The sequence below is a fragment of the Pistacia vera genome, unplaced genomic scaffold (assembly GCF_008641045.1).
Source record: "Pistacia vera cultivar Batoury unplaced genomic scaffold, PisVer_v2 Contig134, whole genome shotgun sequence".
Taxonomy (NCBI): Eukaryota; Viridiplantae; Streptophyta; class Magnoliopsida; order Sapindales; family Anacardiaceae; genus Pistacia; species Pistacia vera.
Window position 1 is genome coordinate 550,807 of NW_022195402.1, and position 13,595 is coordinate 564,401.

Here is a 13,595-nt window from a genome sequence, read left to right on the forward strand (position 1 = left end):
CTCTTCCTTTGACTCTAGAGGTTAGCTTCTTCAATGAAACATACCGATTATTTATTATTATTGCACCCAATCCCATAAAAGAAACCTTAGCACATATATTACTATGAAAAGATCAATCACTCTCTCTTCTAAATGTTTTGATTAGTTAACATTGGACTCCATTATATATGATCAATTAATCATAAAAAAAAAAAAAATTATTTCTTTGACTCGAGGATCAAATCCCTTCGATCATGTACAAAGTATTGTACATGGGAATCAATGGTAGCCGGCCGCCTATTTGGAAATATTTTGGATCAAACAAAGTTAGCTCAAAGACTTAGAGTTTGTTTGCTTTTATCACTTTTCACTTAAATTTAAAACTTTTTAATATCTTCAACAATATTACCCGAAACCGGCTGTCGGAATTCGATGACCTGAAAATCTTTTGGCCTTAAACGAGGTTGTAAAAACCTTGGCTTGTTAAGGCTATCGATATTAGGAGATTACACAACAAAAAACATATATTCAAGATAAATAACATAAGATTAAAATCACATTATACAAAGAGACTTGATATTTACGTGGTTCGACATAACCTGTCTATATCTACGAATGAGAGAAATTCACTATAGTTTCATGAATACGATGTACAAGAGTTTACCACACCATAAACCCAGTATATAAAACAGAGTGAAAACAATTTTTTAGTTTCTAACCATGCTCAACCTAGTACCTAGAGCGGAAACAATCCCAGTTTCTATGTCTACCCATGGTGTTTAATAACCCTTACATCAAATACCCTATTTTCTCATATTCTCTAATAACTTTGAATTGGTTCCTACCCCTATATTTATGGGGTAGAATATGATATATTTTATTTCTAATATGATTCATATTTCAATTCCTAATAGGACTCCGTAATTTTTTTTCTATTTACAATTGTATTATTTATTAAATAGTTTTTCTAAAGACATATAATTTCATATGGGAACAAATAGGAAAACGAACAACAATATCTCAACAATCAAAGCTGCAAAACAAGGTTACTATTGCGACCTTTAATTTTTAATAAAAAGTTTAACATGTTAATTTGTAATTTATTAATATTTTGGAATGTTTGACGGGGTGATATTGTTTGTTTCAATGGGTGGTTGTGTTTGTGACTATAGAGGCTTAATTTTTGTTGATGGAGGTGATGGGTGGTGATGGTGGGGGCATGATTGAGAAAATGTGAAAGTTAAGGGTTTGAACGGCAGCGTTGGGGTAAGAATACTATATTAAGGTGTCAAAGTGTCAACCCCTTGGATCATCATTTGAACCATATTATTCATGCTATAGAACTTTCAACAAGTTAACAGGTCTAGATACCCCCTGTCTTCCAAAGCTCTAATACCATTTGCACCCACATAATATTTGTTATATCCAGTCTAACAAATATTATTACAATTAATAACTAGCAACCTAGTTAATTAATTGGAGAGAAAAATACATAAATTCAGTTTTAAAGATTAATTCATACCTGAGTATCAATCTTCTTGAATGAACTTTTTTCTTTGCTTTGAGTAGGCAATTCAAAAATAAAGCAAGAGATTAAGAGAATGAATTTTTCACAAACTGAAAATATTATTAATTTTTCTCTGAATAAAAACGTATATAAGCTTCTCTTTATATGGAGAAGTCCGGATTTCAAATGAATTGAATCCGTAGAACAAAACAAAACAAACAAAGGGTCTAGTCAACTAAAGGTGACTGACTAACAAACTAATAAGAAAATAACACTTATCTTAAAGATAATGACACTGTGGTCCACATGTCTCCCACATGTCATACAAAGATAAATTATTACATTACACGTTTTACATATAATTATCACAAATGACAATACACAACACCCAATATTTTCTTTTAATCTGGATCATTGAACTCTGTCGGCAAAATCTTGGATGTCCACGCATTCTCTTCCGCTTGTTTGGTACACGTCAGCGTATTACGTGTTAGACATTTTTGGTTGTCCAAATCTCCATCCTCTAGATTTTTATCAATATTTGAAGTTATCCACTTCTATAAGATCAATAAAATCTTTCAGAGTCTCATCTTCTTAGGCTTCCTGGTCGTGGGCTAAGACCAACCTTAGAAGATCAATAGTACCTTCCATTAAAGCTTGTTTTAATAAATGGGCTAGATCAAACCCTTTTAGTAGCATTCTTAACTTGGCTTGATTATGTTTAAAGAGTGTATCCTGGATTGTTGCATACTTAATTGTCTGGTAAAACTACCACTATCCCATTATGGATATGGACAGTAGCATTTGTGTTAACAAGCTCTTCCAATTTGGATTTAAGCAGTAGCAATTTTGCAATATGCACCCTAGTCCAGTCCTCATTTTCTTTCCTTTGCATTTCTTCTAGTGCATAAGATCCCATTCTTACCTCGTTATCTAACATAATTCGGTACCATGATTCTCCTACAAGAAATTCCCATATCTGTACAGGTTGAACATTATAGTTCTCTTGCAATGAGGAAGTAATCATGCAAGTGAAAGTGTTGACCTTTCTATTCAATACACAGAGTGTTTGTTTAACTGTATCTGGCATATTCGGGTCCACCATTGCTTCCTATACATCAATTTCCATTGTATCGATCCATCCTCTATTCAAAAGGTTTTTGCAATATCCTTTTCTAAAGATTTTCCATGGAACGTACAATTTCATAGTGCCATTAGGATAAACTGCTAATCCTTTGACCAAATCTGCTAAGTCAGTTTTTCCTAATTTCACTATTAGATCATTTAAATTCTCGAGTTTGAGATTTACCATGTCAAACAAATGACATTTTCTCATTACCTTGATTTTTTGAATTCCTGCTTCATAAAGTAGAGCAGTTTCTCTAAACTCTTTATCTTCATAAAATAGTTTATCAGCTTCCAGCCAAGCTAACATTTTTGCTAGCTTCTCTAAAGACCTCTGCAATTGTACTTCCCCTTGACCTGTCGCCAATGTGATTCTAATTTGGGTTTCCAAATCCTACCAAAGTGTTTGATTAGCTGAAGTTAATCTTAAGTCTTCTGGAAAGCTAAACCTCTCACAAATATCCACATCAATTAACCGCTTTTTTTGTGGAGTGTGTGGAATCACCATGCTTGCAACGCCTGATGATGAATCCTTAGAAGCTTTTGTCTTTGACAGAGGACAATGAGCCTGTTCTTGTCTTTATTGTTTACAAGACCAGCAAATTATTGCTTTTTTCTGAGTTTTCTGTTTTTCCTTCTTAGGAGTAACCTCCTTTACAGAAGTAATTTCCTTCGTAGAAGTACCTTTTAAACGTTGAAATTTCGAGTTTCTTCTTTCCGAAGTATTAGAGTCATAGTCTCGATTCTTTCCATCTTTAACCTGCTTAGGAGTAGCGATCACCTGCTTATCTACAGACTTCACCCTTTTAGCAGTAACCCTTGGAGTTGAAGTTATCTTCAAGGGACAATTCCTCCTCAAGTGTCCTCGTTGTTTACACTTGGAACATGAGAAGTGATTTCCAGTTTCCTTCTTGTCTTTCATTATCCTGTAATTCTTCAGAGAAATGTTTGGACAAAAAGTCAGTAACAAAGTTAGATTTACCATAAATAAATTCAAATTTGATTCTACAATTGGCAAACCAAATCTACCATCTGATTAGTCTAGCTTGTCATCCTTTAAAGACAATTTCATAAAAGTTTTTAAATATTTAGAGTCTGTCCTTAAAGTAAATTCCTGACTGATTATGAACAATCGAAATTGGTCAATACATTCTTTCGTTGCTAAAACTTCCTTTTCATGAACATGATAGTTTATCTCAGCAAGAGAGAATTTTCCTGACGCATATTGAACAATTCATTCAATATTATCAGTACCCTCAGCCTTAAGCACACCTCCCCAGTATAAGTAGGACGCATCGCTTTCTATAATAAGCGCATCCTCATCTTCCAGGAGTTCTAAAGGTTTTAATTGCTTTGTCAAGGCGTTGGTCTACTTAATGCAGGTAGTATCTTCAAGTGTCCAAACCCAGGGCACTTTATCACTAACCTTAAGCGTCAAGCCATTGATTACATTAGCGAGATTAGGACCATACTCACGCATATAATTGGCTAATCCAAGAAATTGCTGTAACATGTGCTTATCTTCCAACACATATGGAAATTCTAGCAACTTCTTCGAGATATGTTCTTGGAGTTGAATTCCTCCTTTACCTATCTCAACGCCTAAGAACTTTACCTTGTTTTTAAATCATTATACCTTTTTTCAGATTAAATCATTCCATTATCAGGAACCTTTTGATCACCAGTCTAAGATGATTTACATGTTCTTCTTTGGTCTTACTAAAAACCAGAACATCATCAATATAGACTACACAAAAGTTAGATAAGTCTCCAAAAACTTTATCCATTTTCCCCTGGAATATTGATAGTGACTGGTTAAGCCCAAAAGGCAGAACCATCAATTCAAACAATCCTTTTGGATAGGTGATAGCCGTCAAAGGAACGCTTGACTTCTCCATTCTGATCTGCCAAAAACCTGACTTTAGATTGAATTTTGAGAATATTTTTCCAAATTTAGCTTTATTCAAACAAGCTGATTTGTTTGGTATCTTATAAGCATCATCAATAGTTTTATCATTTAATTGCTTATAATCGATAACCATTCGCACTTTTCCTCTTTCTCGCTTAGCTCTATTCATGACCATGAATGCTGGCAAAAAGTGTGGGCTTTTACTAGCGCGTATTAATTGCTTTTCCAGTAATTCCAGAATTTGCTTGCTAAATTCCTCCTGTGCATCAGGACTATAAGGATAGGATTTGGTAGTTATCGTATCATCATCCTTCCTTCATTTAAGTGAAGCATATATACCGTTCCTTTCCTAGAAATTTAATGGTTAATCATCAAAGCATGGAGAAAGTTCATCTTTAAAGGATTTTACAAGTTCCTCAATCCTTAAAGAGTTCTTTTGGCCCTTGTTTTCAAACTTCAAGATTTTCTCCTTATGTGTTAATTTATCCGTGCTCTTAGAGTATGCACCAAAGGGACCAACCTCCTGTGATATACCCCGTGCGATTCGGTTTGTATGATAATTAGGATGAAATCTCTGAAAGAAAACATTACAAGCCTCATCCACTCCTTCTACTTCAGAGGTTTTCAACCACCATTTTTCCTTTTCCAAAATTTGGAAAACAATGTGATCTACTTCTTGCCTTAGTTTCACCGGTCTAAAACCGTTTCTAACTTTTGAAACTTCAGGCTTAGCAGGAATAGGGATTTTATGACGTTCAAGGATAATGTGGTCGTTATCCTGAGTAAATGGTCTAACTTCTGCTTTCCCTCGCAAAAAGCTATTCCCAAGAATAAAATCTACTTCTAAGTAATCCAATATTAGGACTTCCTTTAGAGTAAATTTTTTTCTCGTTTAACAGTACAACCACATTTTCAGCCACATCCGTGATCATACTTTGACCTCTATTTGCAACCGTATTTAGGATCGGTCTTTCCAATTATTTCCAAAGCTCTTCTAGAAAACATTGCTTTCTTGCAATACATTTGGTTGCTCCAGTGTTTACCAGAATGTCTCGAGTATATTTCTCATATTATGGAAAACATAGTTTAGCATAAATGCAAGTGTCAACAGTTCCTTTAACTATCGCATGACAATGCATTTCATAACTCATCATCATTTTCGTGCTTGGAGTTTCGTCTTCATATACTGGAATTTTTACAGATTTATATCCAACTATTTTCCTGCTACTGGTGCTTCTAGCATCACTAGCAGTATCATTTTCTTCCGGTGTATTTTTCTTGATATGATAGGTTGAATTCCTTTATTCCACTCTAGAGACACCGAGTTTCTAAGTGTAGGAAGAGTAACCTCAGCCTCATTATCAAGTTCCTAGATTTGAATTCCCCAATTTGGGTTTAATTCCACCATGCTGGGATGCGTCGAATATTCTAAAACCAATCGTTTCGGCCACTTAAGAGCCTTAGCATCAACTACTGTAAGTCGAATTATAATTACAGAATCCCGTCCCAGGCCATGAACCTCAGTATCCGCACTGGATTTCATTCGTATAGGATTAACAGAATTTATCAATTAATAAATCAACCCATATTGGATTGCTATTCTGTCACCAGAAGCCATTAAGTCTTCTAGCCTGGAAGTATGAATTCGAAGAACCATAATCCGTTTAAGATTTGGATCCTGGAGACTAACCATATTTCTTGGTTTAATAGTCCCGTAGGCATCTCCCAAAGCCAGGTTAGCGTGAAAACCGCCAATTAAAGCTTTTCCAAACGTAAGCCATCGTCTGTCCAGTAAAGCAACCTGAATAGGTACATTCATTTCTCCATAGAATAATCCTTGTACATGTATCTGTACAGCACCAAGTTGCACATAATTATACTTGCCATTTGCTCGTTTGACAAGATTTCTAACCTTTCATAGCCACTCATCGTTCGAGAGTACCAATTCACCTTCTATAGACTAAGATAAAGCTACACGAACAAGTTTTTCATATACATCTTTGAAGCCTTCAGCTTTAAATAACCACTTAGAGTGTTTCTTGAAAACTTATCTAGGTGTTAACCTCGGAATTACCCAAGTATCCGGGTTACCCGAGTGATCTTCGTAATTAGATGACGAACTAATTATTGAGTTAGGATTTTCATCTTCATTTCTAATTGGGATAAGATCATCCTCATCACCAATTCTGCCATCCCTAGGATATTCATTAAGACTTCTAGTCCTTTGCATGAATATACCTATGCATTGAAGATTGTTCCTCAAAAGTTATACCTTTTGAGTCATCCTCTGAAGAATTCGAATTGTCAGAGTAATCTGAAATTAATTCATAAACCTCGTCATTTGAATCAATTTCGTATCCCAAAACTAGCTCAAATTCAGAAGTTTGGCTTTCAGCGTTGATTTCCAAAAATCTTATTGCTGCCTTTTTTTTTTTTCCCTTATAAGGGCATTTATCCGCAAAATGATTTTTGTCACCACAAATCCAGCAACAATTACAATCTTTTGCTTTTTTGCCAGATGGGTAGGTAGCATAATACTTATGTGCTCTGCGTTCTTTAGCATTGAGTCTACCTTTCCCTGTTTGCCTAATAAACCTTCCATGATCGGGAAGATTCCGTTTATTAGTAACATGTCTTTTTACCATATTATGGAAATGTTTCGGCCTAAAATTCTTTTTACCGAATGATCCTTTCCGTTTTATATGGTTTTTCCAACCTTGATGTTTAGTCGAATTTCTGGACTCACAGCCATATTGTCCTAGTACGCCATCAAAGTTTTGACAACAAGATTCATTAAACTCAAGTCTTTTAGCCTCTTTATCCAATTTGGCGTTCAAATATCCTATTCTCATGAGTTGTCTAATAGCTTCTATCCTTCCTCCCAAAGAATCAACAACCTGATTCTTTTCGACTAGAAGCTTAAACGCCTTGTTTGCTGCCTTATCCCATGCTTGGGGAAGCTTAGCAAATAAAGTATTTTTCATGACTTCCTGTGTGCCACTAGGCAATTGATAGAAATATCGTCTATATTCGCAGATGAAATTTTCAAACAGACATATGTCACAAAGCCTAAGCTTTGTCAAAGTTTCTAAGGCAACTATCTCTGTGAAATTCCTAATGGTTATGGTTATCCATCTAAATTCTAGACAGAGCATATCCTTGAAGAGTGCAAAAATATCCTCTGCATTCTTCAAGTCCCTTACAGTATCTAACAGACCCGTACCAGCTTTTAAACTTCTCTGGAAGCTTCCTGCAGTGTGTATCTCAGAAATCTATAGGTATCACTAAGTTCAAACCCCTTATGTTGCACATGAACCCAATTAACAGTTTCCCATGCCTCAATTGCATCCATAACATTGTGACAATCGATGTTTAGGAAACTTCCACTAGACGGTATCTCCACCATTCTAGGTATTCCCCCAGGTATAAATTCCGACCTTATCTTTGTGGCATAAGTTTGTTTATATTCGGGTTTGGAGATTTCCTTAAGAAATCCTTCGAAAGAATTTAAAGGGTTACGAATTCCTTCAAGCAGGTCATCGGTGAACTCAGATTCCTTGAGTCTAGATATTAGCTGATCGAGCTCTGCCTTTTCAGGTCCTGGAGTAATTTTCAAACCTCCAGTTTCTTCCCATTTCCTTTGTTTCTTCATTTATTCCTCATAATACTTGATGATTCTTTCAATATCAAAGATAGAAATTTCTGGAAGATCGACCTTCTGTTTGCCATCAACTTTAGAAACAAGTCTTCTTCCTTTACTCCTTTCATAAAGAGCTTTTCCGCCTTTTCCCAATCACCTTGGGTTTCTTTGGCCACGAACTATGCATACCCTGGAGGTAGTCCAAGATATATTTCCTGCAGACTTGCTGCAAACTGATCCAGAACGTCTTGACAACCCATGGTCAATCTGAATTAATTCTTAAGCTAGCTGTAGAATCCAACTCTTTATATGGTTCAAGATTCAGATCCGGCTAGGATTCGCTGTACCAATAAGGAATTACCACTTCAGCCTTTTCTAACTACGTATTCTGAAGTTCCATCTCGGCAACTTCAATGGTTGAAATTCGGCAGATAAAGCACAAAATCTTTGTGCACCCTTGACTAAAGGCTTTTTGGATAACATCCAAAAGTCGCTTTACTCCTAGCCAAGTCAGATACTCTTCTCGAATATCTGGGTTTTCGTTACAGAGGTCTAACACAACCCGTTTAACCTCTTGTTCCGTATACCCTTCAATAGGGCACACTTACTCGATGTCACTTAGAACCAAGGACATCTCCTATTTTACTGACTTAGCAAAATAGTTAGGATGCGTTCTAGTGTCTTGACCTTTTGAAGTGCAGAATTGACCTTTTCAATTTGTTTTCCAATTTGGGTCAATTCTTTGTTTAAAGCAAATATACGATACACCGTATAATTTACTCTCCTGTCTAAGTTATCAAGCTTTTGGTTCAAAAGCTCTAACTTATCTATGACAGTATTTAACAAACCAATCTTCGGTTTTCCCTCAAGTCCATGATCCAAATGAAAACAAGTCTTATTTATACAGACTTCATCATTTGAACCATTATTCATACTATAGAACTTTCAGCAGGTTAACAGGTCTTCCAAAGCTCTGATACCATTTACACCCACATAATATTTGTTATACCCATTGAAAAAATGTTTGAAGAAATATATTATAAAAAAATGGACAACCATTGAAGTAATTGCTGGACTACAGTTGCTGGCTGTCGACGATTGTTTTCGATGATTGGGTGTAGCCAGGATCGGCGTGAATAATGTGTGTGCTATATTTGAATGGACAACCCGATACCAAATCAATTAATTAATCCTCACGGGGTCCTTTGCAAGACTAAAATAGTAATTATGTAACTACTTTTCCAAATAAATATATAATCTCACTTGATAGGCTAATTCCAAATGTAGCTTGCATTATGCCATTATTTATTTCAAATTCATCATTTAATATAGAGTTCATCAAGTTCCAACCTTAAGATATTGGTTTCTCTAAATAGATAAGGTAATTTGTATGGGTCAAAAATCGTTTTGAGCTTTATCAGGACTAAAATCGAAACACCTACTATATGGCTCAATGCCATGACCCAATTTTGATTGGGCATACTTTAAGATTCATGCCTTGGGCCAACCTATTACACCAGCTAGACAACTAACGAGTTGGACCTTCCAAATTACTAGGGCCTTGCCGTTAGTCCATTTGGGCTAAAGCCCATTGGACCATGGTCGCTCCACAGAACCTAGAGTTCTGTTCATATCGTAATTCGTTTACATCATATTTTATCTTTTTAATTCATCCAAGATCCCAATCTTATATGAATTAGGACTCTTATTCCTACAAATGCAAGTAAATCAAGACTGTCATAGTTACTCAAACTTTACCAATATGAACTCAGAGTTCAACTATATGATTCAATCTCCTAAGCTCACTATATAAACAGAGGTCATGCCTCTCATTCAATATTTAATCTCAATATCACATACTTGCTCCTAAGAATCACCTTCACCGTAGTTCTTGTCCCCTTAGCCCTCACTAAATAGTCATTTTCAATTTTGTTGACTTGAATGTCGAAATGCCTATGGCAGACATCACACCGGTGTTCTCGTGAGTTTCACGCTTGTTTTTTTGTATGTGTAAATTCAGCAGATTGTTAGTGGCCTTAACCTCATAGGATTAGTCTATTTCGTAACCATAGATTTTTACCGTTTACATAATTGAAATGCAATAATAATGTTGTCTGGCCATGGAACGCAATTGAGCTCATATATATAAATTACTGTTAGTAATTATCATCATAGGAATATTGCGTTTTTTTGACATTTATTTCGAAGTAGCAATACGTCGAAAATGTCACATATATCGACGCCATAAAGCGTTGCTAAGCATGAAATATCTCTCTGCGAAATTTGCACTGCTAGAAAGTTGTTTTACAATGCCAACATGCATCGTAATATAGCATACCGTCGAAGTAGATTAAAATGGCTATCCCGACGCAGACCTTGCGTCGCAGGAGGTTACACTTCCATGTATCGACGCCATAGAAAGTTGTATTACAACGTGATGTATGTGTAATTAGCCATATCGCATATGTGTCTGATTTAAGCCATGTTTATTTCATGGAATATATATCGCATATGTTTTTTAACTGATCAGTATCGACTAAAAAGTTGCCCAGTCACCGAACCAAATTCCCACCACCAACAAATATAAAAGTTCAAATATATATCATTAAGTCAAAAGAAATTATAAGAAATATTTGTTTGGTTCCATCAAAGAGATTGCATGACAAGAGCAAGATTCACATTTTTTTTTTTGTTTGGAATCAAGTAATGCAAGTAGTATTTTACACATGGTATTTCAAGTAATGCAAGTAGTATTTTACACATGTTTTATATATATATATATATAAAACAATGCATAGTCCTCTTAATTGATAAAAATAATTCAAAAAAATAAACCAATTTACAAAATAAAAGGATATATGTACATATATTGCAAAAGAAGAAATTTATGATAATAATAAATACAAATATTGTAAGTATTTTTGTCAAATTATGAATTTAATATAATAACACTGACTTTTGTTATCATAACATCACTTCGTTAATGCACAATCATTTTGTGTTTTTTTTTTGGTGTCATGACACTGAGTGTTGTGTGATGACACTTGCTTAGTCAGATTTTATATACACATGTTGTGTCTCCATTTGATGTTAGAATTTTTATTCGGTTTGCTTTATTGTGGTCCACATAAAGTTTGATGAAAGCTTTCCCAAAATGGCTAAACACAAAAAAGGTTGTCTGTTGGCTGTCCCCTTGCATTGGTGTGTAAGTTTCTTTATATTCGTCTTCTCCAATGTATTTTTTTTCAAGCCTGAATATACCTTTGAAAGTTCTTTTGCATATTCTTTAAGGTTTTTCTTTTTTTTTTTTTTTTAGGCTAGCATAATACTTATGTGCTCTGCGTTCTTTAGCATTGAGTTACCTTTCCCGTTTGCCTAATAAACCTTCCATGATCGGAAGATTCGTTTTAGTAACATGTCTTTTTACACATATATGGAAATGTTTCGGCCTAAAATTCTTTTTACCGAATGATCCTTTCGTTTTATATGGTTTTTCCAACCTTGATGTAGTCAATTTTGGAGTCACACCTATTGTCCTAGCACTCCATCAAAGTTTTGACAACAAGATTCATTAAACTCAAGCCTTTTAGCCTCTTTATCCAATTTGGCGTTATATGGTTTTTCCAACCTTGAGTTTAGTCGAATTTCTGGACTCACAGCCATATTGTCCTAGTACGCCATCAAAGTTTTGACAACAAGATTCATTAAACTCAAGTCTTTTAGCCTCTTTATCCAATTTGGCGTTCAAATATCCTATCTCATGAGTTGTCTAATAGCTTTATCCTTCCCCAAAGAATCAACAACCTGATTCTTTTGACTAGAAGCTTAAACGCCTTGTTGCGTGCCTTATCCATGTGGGGAAGCTTAGCAAATAAAGTATTTTCATGACTTCCTGTGTGCCACTAGGCAATTGATAGAAAATCGTCATATTGCAGATGAAATTTTCAAACAGACATATGTCACAAAGCCTAAGCTTTGTCAAAGTTTCTAAGGCAACTATCTCTGTGAAATCTAATGGTTATGGTTATCCATCTAAATTCTAGACGAGATATCCTTGAAGAGTGCAAAAATATCCTGCTTCTTCAAGTCCCTTACAGTATCACAGACCGTACCAGCTTTTAAACTTCTCGGAAGCTTCCTGCAGTGTGTATCTCAGAAATCTATAGGTATCACTAAGTTCAAACCCTTATTGACATGAACCCAATTACAGTTTCCATGCCTCAAGCATCCATAAAATTGTGACAATCGATGTTTAGGAAACTTCCAGACGGTATCTCCACCATTCTAGGTATTCCCCCAGTATAAATTCCGACCTTATCTTTGTGGCATAAGTTTGTTTATATTCGGGTTTGGAGATTTCCTTAAGAAATCCTTCGAAAGAATTTAGGGTTACGATTCCTAAGCGGTCATCGGTGAACTCAGATTCCTTGAGTCTAGATATTAGTGATCGAGTCTGCCTTTTCAGGTCTGGAGTAATTTCAAACCTCCAGTTCTTCCCATTCCTTGTTTCTTCATTTATCCTATTATACTTGATGATTCTTTCAATATCAAAGTAGAAATTTCTGGAGATCGACCTTCTGTTGCCATCAACTTTAGAAACAAGCTTCTTCCTTTACTCCTTTCATAAAGAGCTTTTCCGCCTTTTCCCAATCACCTTGGGTTTCTTTGGCCACGAAATGCATACCCTGGAGGTAGTCCAAGATATATTTCCTGCAGACTTGCTGCAAACTGATCCAGAACGTCTTGAAAACCCATGGTCAATCTGAATTAATTCTTAAGCTAGGTGTAGAATCCAACTCTTTATATGTTCAAGATTCAGATCCGGCTAGGATTGCTGTACCATAAGGAATTACCAATTCAGCCTTTTAACTACGTATTCTGAAGTTCCATCTCGGCAACTTCAATGGTTGAAATTCGGCAGATAAAGCACAAAATCTTGTGCACCCTTGACTAAAGGCTTTTTGGATAACATCCAAAAGTCGCTTTACTCCTAGCCAAGTCAGATACTCTTCCGAATATCGGTTTTCGTTACAGAGGTCTAACACAACCGTTTAACCTTTGTTCCGTATACCCTTCAATAGGGCACCTACTCGATGTCACTTAGAACCAGGAACTCCTATTTTACTGACAGCAAAATAGTTAGGATGCGTTCTAGTGTCTTGACCTTTTGAAGTGCAGAATGACCTTTCATATTGTTTTCCAATTTGGGTCAATTCTTTGTTAAGCAAATATACGATACACCGTAAATTTACTCTCCTGTCTAAGTTATCAGCTTTTGGTTCAAAAGCTCTAAGTACATCTTCCAAGCCTTCAGCTTTAAATATCCACTTAGAGCGTTTCTCAAAAACCTCTCTAGGTGTTAACCTCGGAATTACCCAATTGTCAGGGTTACCCGAGTGATCCTCGTAATTAGATGATGAACTAATTACCGAGTT